The sequence below is a fragment of the Cebus imitator genome, unplaced genomic scaffold, assembly GCF_001604975.1.
Source record: "Cebus imitator isolate Cc_AM_T3 unplaced genomic scaffold, Cebus_imitator-1.0 Scaffold91, whole genome shotgun sequence".
In the NCBI taxonomy this organism is placed as follows: domain Eukaryota; kingdom Metazoa; phylum Chordata; class Mammalia; order Primates; family Cebidae; genus Cebus; species Cebus imitator.
In genome coordinates, this window is record NW_016107406.1 from 1,958,656 (window position 1) to 1,972,470 (window position 13,815).

Sequence of the window (13,815 nt, forward strand, 5' to 3'; positions counted from 1 at the left end):
CTCCTGAGTAGCTGGGATTACAGGCACGCACCACCATGCCCAGCTAATTTTTTGTATTTTTAGTAGAGACGGGGTTTCACCATGTTGACCAGGATGGTCTCGCTCTCTTGACCTCATGATCCACCCACCTCAGCCTCCCAAAGTGCTGGGATTACAGGCTTGAGCCACCGCGCCCGGCCTCATCCTGAATTTTTAATTCACAATCTTTATCATACTTGTAGCTTAATTACTGCCTATATAATTAGCTATAAGTTCTATGAAAACAAAGATTATATTCATCTTGTCTCTCTAACACAGTGTATTGTGCTTTAAAAAATCGAATGCATGAATAGTACAGTCCATAGAGGTTTTTGAAGTTCTGGTCTCTGTTCTATAAACCAGGATTCATCTATTAAATCCTTGAAATAATAAACTCAGAGGCAGTTCTGCTAAGTTTCCTAGTATCTTGTTGAGAAGGAAAGAAAATAGGAATCCGCCTGAGTAGATACATTTGCCAAAAAAAAAAGAAAAATCACAACTGTCATAATGTTTCCACCATCAAAGCAGAGACTACAAGGAACAAGGGAAGGGAAGCAGTGCCAGCTTCTGGGGAACTTTCGGGACCATTGGTGAAAGCCTCGTGCAAGCCTCTCCGCCTGCACCTGCAGTTGCTGGTAGGCACAAGATATTTTCTCAAATAGTTCCACTCACAATTCACCAAATGAATGCATTAGGGTGCTATGCTGTATTTAACTCAAAGTCTATCAAATCTTCTCTTTCTTTGTGACTTCTCTTTCTCTCACAATTATTGCTGTCAGGATAGGAATTTGAATGAAGACACTTTTGCAATTTCAGTGAACCTGGAGACGTCTTTCAACAGTCGTGTGACTACTTTATCAACTTCAAAGCCAGCAGCGGGGTTTCGGAGAGGAGAGAAATTAGAGGTAGAGAAATTTCAGTTTACTCTTTTTTTATTTTTATCTGTTTATTTCTTCATTTTTTTTCTCTTCACAAATATTGACTGAGAGCCTAATCTGTCCCAGGAACTACATAAAGTGGTCATACCCAATACTCCCAGGATTTTGAGGAGAGCATGAAATTAGAAATTTGTGAGTGCTTGGTATATATTATATATTCAAAATTCTTCTCCACGGCCCCAAGAGCTCTCATTTTTCTAGTCCCTTTCTGCATCTCAGGCATGATTTTCTACAATTCTCTCTTCACCACCTTCTCTATGTTTAAGACACCTTGGCCTCCTTTCCGATGCTTCAATGTGCCAAATCTGTGCAATTTTCATTCTCTTTTCCTGGAACCTCCTTCTCCCAGATCTGATACCTCCTGACATTCGAGGCTTAGCCCAAAGGTCCCCTTCTCAGAAAGACTCACCTGAGTGCGCCACACTTACCCACAACTACTCTCTTTTACACCACTTGGTTTGTTTCTTCATTTATTCGTCACTGCTGAAGTCATCCTATTTTCTTTATTCGTTGACTTTTAAATAGTGTTTCCTACTGGAATGTGGACAGCTGGGGGACAAGGACCTTGGCTCTGTGTTCACTGCCATGGCCTCGGTGCCTCAAATGGGGACTGGAGCATGGTAGACCTCCCTAAAGGTCTGCTGAATGAGTTTTATTCCCAAAGGATCCATGGGCCATCCTGCTGACACTTCCATGTTGTATGAAGAAATGTACAGAAAATCTGCACATGAGAGCCTTACTCAGATGGAGGTTGGTTTGGGTGTTGCTAATTCAGATGCCTCTAGGTGTGAAAATTAGGTTGAGGTGAGCGTAACAGTCAAATATACAGAGTGACTGTGTGCCCAATAAATATATTTTAAGAAGTTCTACCTCCCTATAATAAAAGACCCAAATTTTAATAATAATTGGCTGGCTAAGTCACAAATATATGCTTACGTTTTTAATGATATAAACCCACCCATACCACCTAGTGAGAGCTAATTGATTCAGAATTTCTGAATATGCATCAAAAGCCTTAATAATGACCACTGTTTAGTCTAAGGAAACCAAAATGGATGTTTGCAAAGTTGAAGTTATAAAGAGTTTTGTCCAGCAAAAAAAAAGGGGGGGGGAGGGTGAGCAGCAAGGAAACTCAAAAGTTCTATTTTCTTTGCCTGAGAATTTAATGAAGTAGACACATCTATGTGATAAAGCACAGGGCATTCACTAAATCCATGCACCAAGGGACGAATCTATATTGACTCTGAAAAATGTTCATTCTCACACTGCTAAGTTTAAAAAAAAAAAAACACAGCTACAAAACAGCATGTGCCATAGGTCCTATTTTTGGCAAAGAAAAAAGGTGGATAGTGAATAGAAAAAATTACTGGGAGAGGGCAGGGCACAGTGGCTCATGCCTGTAATCCCAGCACTTTGGGAGTCCTAGGCAGGCAGATCATGAGGTCAAGAGATCGAGATCATCATGGCCAACATGATGAAACCCTGTCTCTACTAAAAATACAAAAATTATCTGGGTGTAGTGGCCTGTATCTGTAGTTCCAGCGACTCCACAGGCTGAGGCAGGAGAATCTCTTGACCCCGGGAGGCGGAGGTTGCAGTGAGCCGAGATGGTGCCACTGCACTCCAGCCTGGCTACAGAGTGAGACTCCATCTCAAAAAAAAAAAAATTACTAGGAGGATACACATTAAAAATGTAATAACAGGTATTATTGTATGGTGGCACTGTGAGTTGATTTCATTTTGCTATTGTTTCCCTGTATTTGGCAAATTCTTAGTTTATGCATAGAATGCATATGAAATGAGAAAATAAATACACCAAATGTTTTGGGTGCATAAAATGACTCCAGCATTTTGTCCACTTAATAAAATAATTAGTCAAGCCACTTTAGACTTTCAGTGCTGTGAAAACCAAACTGCAGTTTGAATAAACCTGTCAGTTTCCAGCCCTTCTTAGTGACGGTGAGCAGAGCTCCAAGAAAACAGTAGAATAAGTTGATGATGTCCAATCTCCCCATTATCATGGACCCCTTGTAATTTAATTAATATGCTATGCTAAGTGTTTGCCTGGGCTCTCTGTTGGGCATTGTGGATGCTGGTGTTGGAAGTTGGAGTGCTGGCCTCATGAAGCTTCTAGTCCTGTAGACTGCTCTGACCAGTAAAGAGGCTGCTACAATCTCCTGTACCAGGGACAGAGGAAGTAGAAAGAGTAGAATGAGCTTCAAATGTACAGAATTATCATGTGCCCAAGGAATATAGGATACAGAGGAGGGACTCTCATCTAGCCTGTGAGAACAGGGAAGGCTTCCTGAAGGAGAGAATCTGTGGATTACCATCAGAAAGACAAATGGGAATGAGTGGAGAAACAGGATTCTGAGAAAGTGTTCCAGGAAGAAGAATGGCAGCAAAAAGCCCCAGAGGCAAGTCACCCTTGGCTTATTCAAGGATTTGAAGACAGTGCTGTATGGTTAGAACATGGAATATGAGTTTGGGAGTGGTATAAGTTAGATAGGGGAGGGTAACCTGGGGCCAGGCAACGTACGTTTTAGGATCCTTGGTAAGAACTTGAACTTATCCTAAAAGCAATAAGAAACCATGAAGGAGCCTTACACAGGACATTGACATGGCCAGATTTACACTTTAGAAAAATTCCTCAGACCATAGCAAGAATTGGAGGGAGGCCAGGAGTCTACAAGAGAGATGTTAATGACATGGGAAATGAGCGGGGGGGGGGGTGAAGAAAGGTGGAGGGATTTACAAAACATGTAATGGATAGATTGGATTAGATGGAGAATAGGTATAGAGATGGGGAAGAGATGATCCAAGGAGATGCCAGGTGTGCTGCTTGAGCACCTTGGGGTGCGTGAGATAGAAATACCTAGATAGTCATCAGTTTGGAATGAGTTGATGTGCCTGGGTGAATCCTGGGCAGAGATGCCCAGCAGGCTTTTGAAAAGACAATCTGAAACTTAGGGACAGCTGGGATGAAATGCCAACTTTGAAATCAACAGTTTAGAGAAAGTATTGAAGCCATAAGAATGTGTAAAACAGGGCAGAGAAAAACATCAAGCCCGCCCTGAAGAATAGCCAGGCAGAATCCCAAGGAGACTCAACACATGAGGGCTAGCCCTTGTGAAGAAGAATGAGGTGGAGTGGCGAAAGAGGGTGACAAACTCTAGGTGCTTATTGCCGTGGAAGCCAAGGAGAGGAGGATTTCGGAGGCCTCACTGTCAATGCTGGAAAGGTCAAGGACAGAAGCAGAAAGGAGCATCTTGGAGTTAAACTTTTGTGAATGGGGCTCTTGGTCCCCATGGTGAGATGAGCCTTCGCAGGTACGTGGGCACAGATGTTGGGCAGAGTGTGTCCAGGGAGGAGAGAGGGGTGAGGGAATGAGGATGTTATTGTGAGCACCTTGTTCAAGAGCTTTGCTGCATAGGGAAGCCAGGTCGCAGCTCATGGGAGTTCGGAGAGTTGAAGGAGAATTTTGTTTTTCATCAGGGAGTCTTTAAAGATTTAACTTAGATACTACAGAATCAATAAGAGAGGGTGAGTTAAAAGTTACAGGGGAGGAAAAAACTCAGAGCACAGGTAAAGGAGGGGTCCTTCTTCACTGTCACAGGAGGGAGGGAGGATGGATACAGATGCGTTAAGTTGGCTGGTCTGGTATCAGATATTTGCAAGAGTTCCTATCTAAGCTTTCCATTTTTTTTTTTCTGTGCAGTAGGAGATGAGGTTGTCTGCCTACAGTGAGTGGGAGGTGGTGGAGTAGGAGATTTGAGAAGTGTGGAGAAATTTGAAATAGATGTTCCAGAGAGTGGGAGACAGAGTACTCAGGAAACAGAGTAGTTTCTGAAAGCACTGAGGCTCCAGGTGAGGCTGAAGACCTTGGCTTTGTAGTAGCACCAATCTGCAAGCTGGTGAGATTTTCTCCCCCACGTCTCAAGGGCCAGGATGTGAACATGAAGAATCCAAACATCAGGGTTGAAGACAGGTTAGAACATGGCTGGCAGATGTGGCAGAGTCATAGTGGGTTCAGAGAGTTGAGGCTATTGGTAGAAGGGGTGTAAAAGTCATACATTTTAAGGTCCAAGTTGATGGAGATAGAAATAGAACAGGAGAGAGGGATGAGGAGGAAGAAGTGGTGGGACTTGGGGTCTCCTTGATTCTGAAGATCATATGTGGTGAAAGAAACCAACTGAGAATCTTGGAAAGATAAGAGATTGTATTCAGAAAGAACCATGCCTGCCCAAAGAAATGATAAACGTTTGAAACGATAGTTATGCCAATTACCCTGAAAACTGATCACTACATATTGTATGTATTGAAACATCACTATGTACCCCATAAATATGTATCATTATTATGTGTCAACTGAGAATATAAATACATTTAAAAAATAAAAGAAGGTACCATGCTTAGGGTTAATATTTCCTCAGTGAAAGGGCTGTAGGTTATGCAGAGCCCAGAGAGTCACCATGGAAATTAATAAAGTAAATGAAGAGAAGAAAAGGTAAATATCATGGGCAAAGAAGACATCAGAGATGTAACCAGAGTGTTGGATGGGTGGGTGCTCACATTGGTGGTAGGGTCACCTTGATACCAGCAGGACTTGGGGAGAGGAAGGGAGAGGAAGAAGGAGAACCAGGAAGCTGAGTCTTTAGTGAGGGAAGAGAATGATGGGCAGATAAGTTGAGGATCAGCAATGAGGAGGGATAAGGGGATGTGTGAGGCCAGAGGAGCAAGAGTTTCATGTTAGGTTGAAGAGTAATAATCCAGAAGTGGAAGGGGGTTGAGAAAATGCCCAGCCCAGTTCCCCACACGTGACATGAGTATACAGGAGCACTAGCAGTCTCCAGTCACAGGGCTGCTGGGAAAGTGGTGGCTTCAGGAGACAGCCAAGTCTCCCCTACAGGTGTAGGTGAGGCAGAGATTCAGCGAAGAGGCTGCAGGTATAAAACTGCTTATTTCTGAAAAGAGAATCTCAGAAGGATTTGTGAAACAGAAGACCAGTGGAAGTTTGGTTCTGGAAAGAAAAAGCGTGGCACAGAATAGAATGATGAAAATAGCAACAACCACACTAAGAAAACAACAACAGCATCTCATACTCGCTCACGAATGTTCTCTCAGCAAGTACTTATCAAACCTGTGTCTTCTAAGCACAGAGCTTATAGTGGTACCAAAGGCATACAGTGTGCCCGGCCTCTTGGAGCATGCCTTCCAATAAGGAAGGAAGACAAAAAATAAACAAATGTGTGTGTGTTTATGCGTGCGTATAGTAATTTCAGCTGAGCTAAGTGCTATGAAGAAAAATAAACATAAAGCAAGAAGATAGAGAGCAAAGGATGCTGATGCTCTAGAAATAAGAGATTCCTTAGGAAAGGACCCTGGGGATGGGGATGGTACTCAAACTCAGACCCCAACAAAGGAAGCAATGAAAAAGACAAATACAAAAGACGGTGGATCCAAGACAGTGAAAACAGTAAGCATAAACTCTTGACGACAATGAGTGCTTGCCATGTTCGGGGAAGAGCAGGGAGGCTGGTATGGCTGGAGAGCAACAGTAAGGGGTGGAGGGGAGTAGCAGGAAATAAAGATGAAGGCTGGCTTCCTAAAAAGGTCACCAAAACCACCTGTTGATAAGACAAAGCCGAGTTTATTCTTACCCACAGAAGAAAGGATGCCACCTCAATAGAGTTTTAGTTGTATCTCAGATGGGGAAGGGCAAAATTGGGATATTCATGAGATGTTTGAAGTCTGGTTTAAGGCAAATCTTTCAATGAGGGAGCTTAGTTAGAACTGGATAAGAATCATGACATAATAGTTTAGGTTTGGTGGATACTGCAAAGTGAGAATTTTGAAGTAAAAAAGGGTTCAAAGAATTTTTCAGATGTAAACTTTTGATGCTTTCCGTTGATGAGTTGATGGGTTTCTCAGGAAGTCTGTAGAATAAACAATAAAGTGGAAATTTTTATCTTCCTAGACTAGAGTTTCCTGAATTAGTAAAGCTATGTTGATTAAGAGGTAGAAAGTAAAGCCACATTAATGTAGACAGGAAGCTGTGGGTGTCTAGATGGTTTCCATTCTTGGAAATTATGTAGAGTCTTGCAGGTCATGGTAAAGGCTCTGGATTTTATTTCAGGTATGATGGTATATTCATTAGCTTTTGTCATGCAACATATCACCCCAAAACTTAGCAACCAAACCAACAACTGATTCTGCAACAACTGATGTAGCTGACTGTGCAAGTTGGTGATTTAGGCTGGGCTCAGCTGGTTGATTCTTCTGTGGATTTGACTGGGCTAATTGATGCATATGCAGTGAGCCAGGCAGCTTTGCTTCTGGGGTTTCCTGGATGTCAGTTGTGCAACAGAGGTAATTAGATCCTACATTTCTCATCAGCCAACTTGCTAGGGCTTGCTTGCACGGAGGCTGAGGCTTCTAAGAGAAGCAAGCTAGGGTGCGTCCTCATGTTACAGGCACTTTTCAAGTCATTCATACATCACAGTTTTTATGATACCATTGATCAAAGCAAGTCAGCTGGCAGAGCAGAGAGTCAGTCTACCCAAGGGTAGGTCCCTATGCCATGACATAGATACAGAGCAGGGTGAACACACTGGGAGCCATTACTGTGACAATCCACCATAGGAGACTTGTGAGCAGGGGAGTGACAAATGCTGATTTACGAGGCAACTCTACCTCTGGCGTGAAGAGATTGTAGGGCCAAGACACAGACAGGAAGGCTGTCTACACTAGGATTTGGTAGGTGAGAGACCAGTGGAGACCAGGGAAGTTTTTCTGGAGAAATAAGACTTTGACTTAGACCTTGAAGACTGGGTAAAATTGGAATAAGCAGAGGTGTTTGTGGAGCAAAGACTAGAAGGGGAACATGAACATCATGAAGCCAAATTCTTCTCGTTTTCTGGGCCTCAGTTTCCTCATCTATATAATGGAAAACAGGAAACAGTTGAATTAGATGGCCCCTTCTCAGTTTTAGGATTTTATGATTATGATACCTGGGGCTCTTGTTACACGAAGTAACTCTAAGTAACATGGAAAATGTTCTGGAAAAATAAAATTATATTAAGACAAAAAGAGAAGCTTAAAAAATTACACAAGCAGTGCTCACTTTGGCAGCACATACTCTAAAATTGGAACAATATAGAGAAGATTAGCACGGCCCCTGCACAAAGATGACACGCAAATTCGTGAAGCGTTCCATATTTAAAAAAAAAAATTACACAAGTAGATTTTCCTGTGATCCTCAAAGACCCTCCATTGCCCATGAACTAAAGACCAAACTTTTTCAAAAGACCCAAAAGGTCCTTCCCAACAAAGCCTTTTGCAGATGCCTCTTTTTGAACTTCCCTGTCCTCTAACCACACGAGCTGTCTGCTGTCTCTGCAACGTGCCATGCGCTCCATGCCTCTGCACCACCACACAGGCTGTCCTCTCTGTCTGGAGTGCCCTTCCATGGCTTCCTCTTTGATGTTCTCTCCTATTTATGCAAGGCCTGGCACAAGTGCCACCTGTATTGAGACTCTCCCCACACAGGGGAAGAGCCTTCCTTATGCAAAGGCTTCTTTCTCTATGTTCTTTGCATGCCTCACTCATCAATCTCACTCCCAACTAACTGTGAACATGCCAAAGGCAGGAACAACACTCTTTTAAAACAAAACAAAACAAAACAAAACAAAACAAAACAAAACATTTATCATCTCACAGTTCCTGAGGGCTTAGCTGTGGGAAGCCGGTTCGTGAGTTTGCAGGGAAGCTGCCGGCCCGAGCTGTGGTCTTCTGAAAGTTTCACCGTGCTGGGGAATTTACTCCCAGCCTCACTCACGTGGCTGCTGACAGAAGGCTTCCTGTCCTCACCACATGGGCCACTCACAATATGGCAGCTTGCTTCCCAGGGTGAGTAATACGTCTGGCACCTGGGCAAGAATGGTGGGACACCTCTATTCAGCGGGGCTTCTTTGTTCCTCTGTATCATCTCAGGGCTTCTCCCTCTCTGTCTGATGCCTCCATGTGGCTTATCTGTGTGGTCTCTCGAGCAGCATAGCTACGTGGTGGTACAAGGCTGCAGATTGCTGAGCAATTGCTAGTGCCTCCCATCTGGAGGACTTGCCTCTCGGCAGCACCAGTTACCTTTCCTTGTAGTTTGCCACTCGTCTGGACTGGCAGACCAGAGCTATCTGACCATTACAAGCTCAACATGTGGCTCCAGCATTGGCATGCACAAAGCATCCCTACTTTTCCTGCCCTGAGTGGCAGCTGACTCATAGAACTGCCCATCATGTATTACAGCCATCCCTAACCTTTTTGGCACTAGGGACCAGCTTCGTGGAAGGTAATTTTTCTATGGACCTGAGGGAGAAAGATGGTTTTGAGATGATTCAAGCACCTGATATTTACCATTAGATTCTCGTAAGTAGTGCACAACCTAGACCGCTTGCAGGTGCAGTTCACAGTAGGGTTTGCGCTCCTCTAAGAATCTAATGCTGCCACTGATCTGGCAGGAGGTGGAGCTCAGCTTCACTGCTCACCACCGCTCACCTCCAGCTGTGCTGCTCACTTCAGGGCCCCAATGTACCACAGTGTAATAAAGTTTTTATCAATGTCACCTTGATCCAGTTTTGAAGACATCACTAGAAGGCAATCAGTTTCCCCTCTTAAACAACTGGCTATGTCCATACCCCAACCACCTCCCATAACAGGCTTTAGAGCAATGTGCACCTGCCCGAATCAACCCCAGTCCAGGTAGCAGACAATCAAGCACAGCCCCTGTGTCCCAGAGCCCACTGGAAATTACTCGGAGTAGCCAATACTGAGCCTACCCACCCTGCCTCATGGGTTCCTTTTTGAGGGTAAAGGTACTTGCCCACAGATCCCCTCTTTGCCTGCCTTGTGACCGACTCTGGTGCTCCCCCCAGCAGCCCTGCGTGGTGAGATGTGTTCCACCTAGGGAGCTGTGAATAATGAGCCTGTAAAACTCTCTCTAGTTTCCCTCCTTTGATCTTTGGCCTCTTCACACCTCACCCAAGGTAATATGGTTAAAACACACACGTCGCCCATGTTCTCTGAATGTGTGCATTAGATAGGATAATGGTCGCTGCCATCACCAATCAACTGCGATCTCTGTGGCTGGATACGATAGAAAGTCACTTCTTGCTCTATGTGCCTAACAGAGCTTTCCTTCACAAGATGTTTCAGGGGCCGAAGCTCTCAGCTTGTCACTCTGCCATCCCTCAGCCTTTGGAATTCTATTCCGGGTCTTCTGGCGCAGGCTGGGAAGTGTCATGTTTCATGCCTACTCACATTCGATTGGCCTGAACTCAGTCACATGGCCACACCTAAGTGTCATGGAGTGAGAAATATAGTCTAGCTGAGTGTCCAGGGAAAAATGGGAAGAAGTATTACAAGGTTTTTCATAAACTCATTAATATGTCATATAATTTAATCTTTATCAATAAGACTTTGAAATAGATACTATTATTTATCCATATTTTATAACAAGAAAAACAGGCCCAGAGAGGTTAAGTAATTTTCCCAGAGACACACAGCTTGTAAAGGAAGCTTGAGTTTGACATCAAGTAGTCTGGCCCTCAGTTTTACTCATTGAAAAACATTGCTGAAAATCATTGAGATGAAATTTTATTCTCTGTGGTGAGAATCAAACTGAAGTACCAAGCTCAGAGATGTAAATTCTACTGTGCCTTCTAAGCAGGTTCACAACCTCGCACCACTCCAAAAAAAAAAAAAAGCTCTTCACATATGGTCTATATAAATGTTGCTTCCTGGAATTGTGCAGTGCACAACCTGTGAGGCCTTACACAGCAGCCCTGGTCCTAAGCGCCAGGTACATTTAAAAAAACATTTCTTATACATCTATTATTTGTCAAGCACCAGGCTAGGTACATTCATGCAAATTATTTCATAGCAGGGACTCTCTAAATGTGAGTTTGATCAACTGGCTGTGTGTCAGCAGAGCTCGTTGTCATGGAATTTTCTGGTCAGCCACATTTCGCCCCAGTGGAAAAGGGCCTTGCTCTTTCGAAAACTTGCCATCTCTTTGGAATCAGCCAAGTTCCCTTCTGTGCCCGTATCTGTATTCCTGCTTCGCTGCAGGCTGGAACAAAGACAAATTCACTCCACATCCCAGTCTCACGGAGCATGCTTTGCACAAAAGAAGTCGACAATACCACTTTGCCACTTTTCCCTCTTCTGTTTGGATAATTGCGTTGTCAAGAATTACTTATCATACATTTAACACTTAATACCTATTTATTATGAGTTCATGTAACTGCTATTTAAAGAATAATCCATGCTAACTCCCTTCTACCCCATGATGCCACTCTGATTCTGTAATTGCTGGTTTCTGCGATATTATGCCACAAAACCTGAAAGCATAATTGGTTGTTTCATTCCAGACAATACGTTTTCAAGATGCTTAAAGCTTAACTGGCAGCTCTGAATCCCCGGCAAAGGCAGTCAGGCAAGCTCGCTTATAGCAGGATGGTCTTGCAGGGTGATTTATGCAGAAACCATACGGGACTACAGAGTGTGAAATTGTTCCAAAATAACGAAAGGAAGGGGGTACAGGATTCTTTTGCGCAGATCCTTTGTTTTAAGTTTTCAGCTGCTGGCAGAGCTTTTTGCTGGGGAAAATCAGCCCCCTGTACAAGAAGAGGGTAAAGCAGCCATGCGAGGAATGTGCGTGTCTCTCAGCAAAGAGTGAGTTCTGGAGCACGAGAAAAATTGAGGTTCCTGGGGCTTCCCTCAGAGAAACAGTGGGGTCCACAAGCTGGCCTGTGCAGCTCTGACATCCCCTAGCCTGCCTTCAACTCTGTTAAGTCTCCTTTCTGGAAGGTTCCTTATGTATGTTCATTTGCTCCAAGATTCTTGTTCCTTCTTCTCATCAAGTAATGATGATGCTTTTTAAAACCAAGGTGTTGGGGCCTCGTGCATGTGCTACCTTAAAACTCACTCAACTTACTGCCTATTTCCTTCCCCTCCCTCCCTCCATCCTTCCCTCCCTCCCTTCCCTATTTTCTTCTATTCTGTGATAATCTACAAAAGCACTCATAGTCTCCTTGAGGGAACAGAGACAGGAGAAGAAGACAAGACCACAAGAGTATGATAAGGCCTATGGTAGAGGGATGCTGGGTCCCAGCGTGCCTCTGTTCCCTGGGCCCACAGAGCTGTGCAGCCCAGCTTGGAGACATGGCCATACCTTGGCTGACCTCGGTCTAAGGACCTCTCTGACCAGTGCCACAAAAGAATACAAGTCCTGCAGGCTGGGATGGCATTAGGCTGAATCAAACTCTGCCAGGGTTTGGCTGTACTGGAGAGGTGTTTTGATTTTCTTTGGTTGGGGGTGAGAGTTTCACTTTACTTATTAATTAATCAATGAATCAGAAATTACATGTTAAACATGTGTGCCAGGCCCTGTGACAGATGCTGAGAGGAGCACGAAGGATCTTTACTTGCTCTCCTAGAATTCATGTCCTGGATACAGATAAAAAAATATGTGCACCATAGTTTTCTCATCTGTAAAATGGTAAATAAAATGGCTTCTTCTTTACAGATGGGTTAAATAAGGAAATGATTTCAAAATGCAAAGCATAATCCCTTCTAAATAGAGGAGACACAGTAAATGTCAGTTCTTCTTATTATTCAGTTGAAAATACAGCTAACCCAAATTGGGAAAACCACAGGAACTGCCACAGGGCCTCAGAGGAGGAGAAATCCCTGCCTGCGTATTTGTCAAGGCTTCATGCAGGAGATCAAACCCTGTCCGAGTAGGGGCTGCCCCCGGGGCGAGGCTCAGCGTGAGAGTTTCCAGGCTAGAAGGGCCTCAGGAGGCGCTGAGCTGAGAAAGGGAGAGGAGACTGGTGACCAGGGCTTGGAGCTAGCTTCAGGGCTAGAGAGACAGGGAACAGACTGAAGCTGCCCTTTTAGGCCACAAAGAATTTGGGAGTATGGGAGAATGAGGCTCAAATGGGGGGCTGGGCAATCTGAGGCCACATCTGTAAATATTTAAGCTTGGACTGAGAGTTTCTTTTCCCTTTTTCCTGGAGAAGTTGTATAGGATGAGAATAGAATTTTAAAGGACCTCAGCCAAACTGGAGAATTCCCCCGCCACCCCTACTTTTTTTCCCAGATCTTGTCAGCTTAGAGTAAGTGAAGCAGCTACACAAAAACAAAAGTTTTCAGTTAAATGATAAGAATTAAGAAATAAAGGGAATGGAAAAGATTTCATCCAAAAGCTTGAACTGAATAAAGCTGTTGAGCATAAAACATAGCTCTGAGTTACCCGGCAGCCAAGGAGAAGAGGGAAACATACTGGGCCACACAATTCTCACTGTTTAGTAGTGGGAATGGTCTAGCGGAGTACTTTAAGGTAATGAGGGAAGGAATCAGAGTTCAGGACACTACTAGCCTGTGACTTTCTGGAGTTTTTGGTGGGAGCAAATCATATGTATTAGGGGTAGAAAAATGAATAAGATCATACAAAGAGAGAGGTGAGCCTAAGAAACAATGTTCCAGAGAGGCAGGGTGAGTGGTAAACCAGCCAGCAAACCAGACAGAGGACAGAAAGCTCAAAAGGACAAATGTGGGCACTACTGCAGGTCTAGCCTGCCCCAGACTCCAGCATAAGGGCAGCTGTTGAACGCAGGCAGTGTCAGCAGAGGGGAGGAGGGAGAGGGTGAGCATGGCGGCTGGTCTGGTGAGTGCCCCGCTCTGCATGGTTAGCCTCTGGGCCCTGCCATTGATGAGGGGCTGGTTCTTAAGGAGGCAGAATATCTGTGAAAAGAAAGGTTCTAGTTCTGAGCTCTGAGAATTTTTTAGGATGGTCTTAAAT

General features: G+C 44.1%; 1 non-coding gene across 1 annotated transcript; it reads left to right on the forward strand.

Moving 5' to 3' along the window:
- Nucleotides 1-8,071: 8,071 nt before the first annotated feature.
- Nucleotides 8,072-8,178, forward strand: LOC119472250. The gene has a single exon (XR_005201368.1). It is a non-coding gene; the product is annotated as a U6 spliceosomal RNA (small nuclear RNA).
- Nucleotides 8,179-13,815: the final 5,637 nt, after the last annotated feature.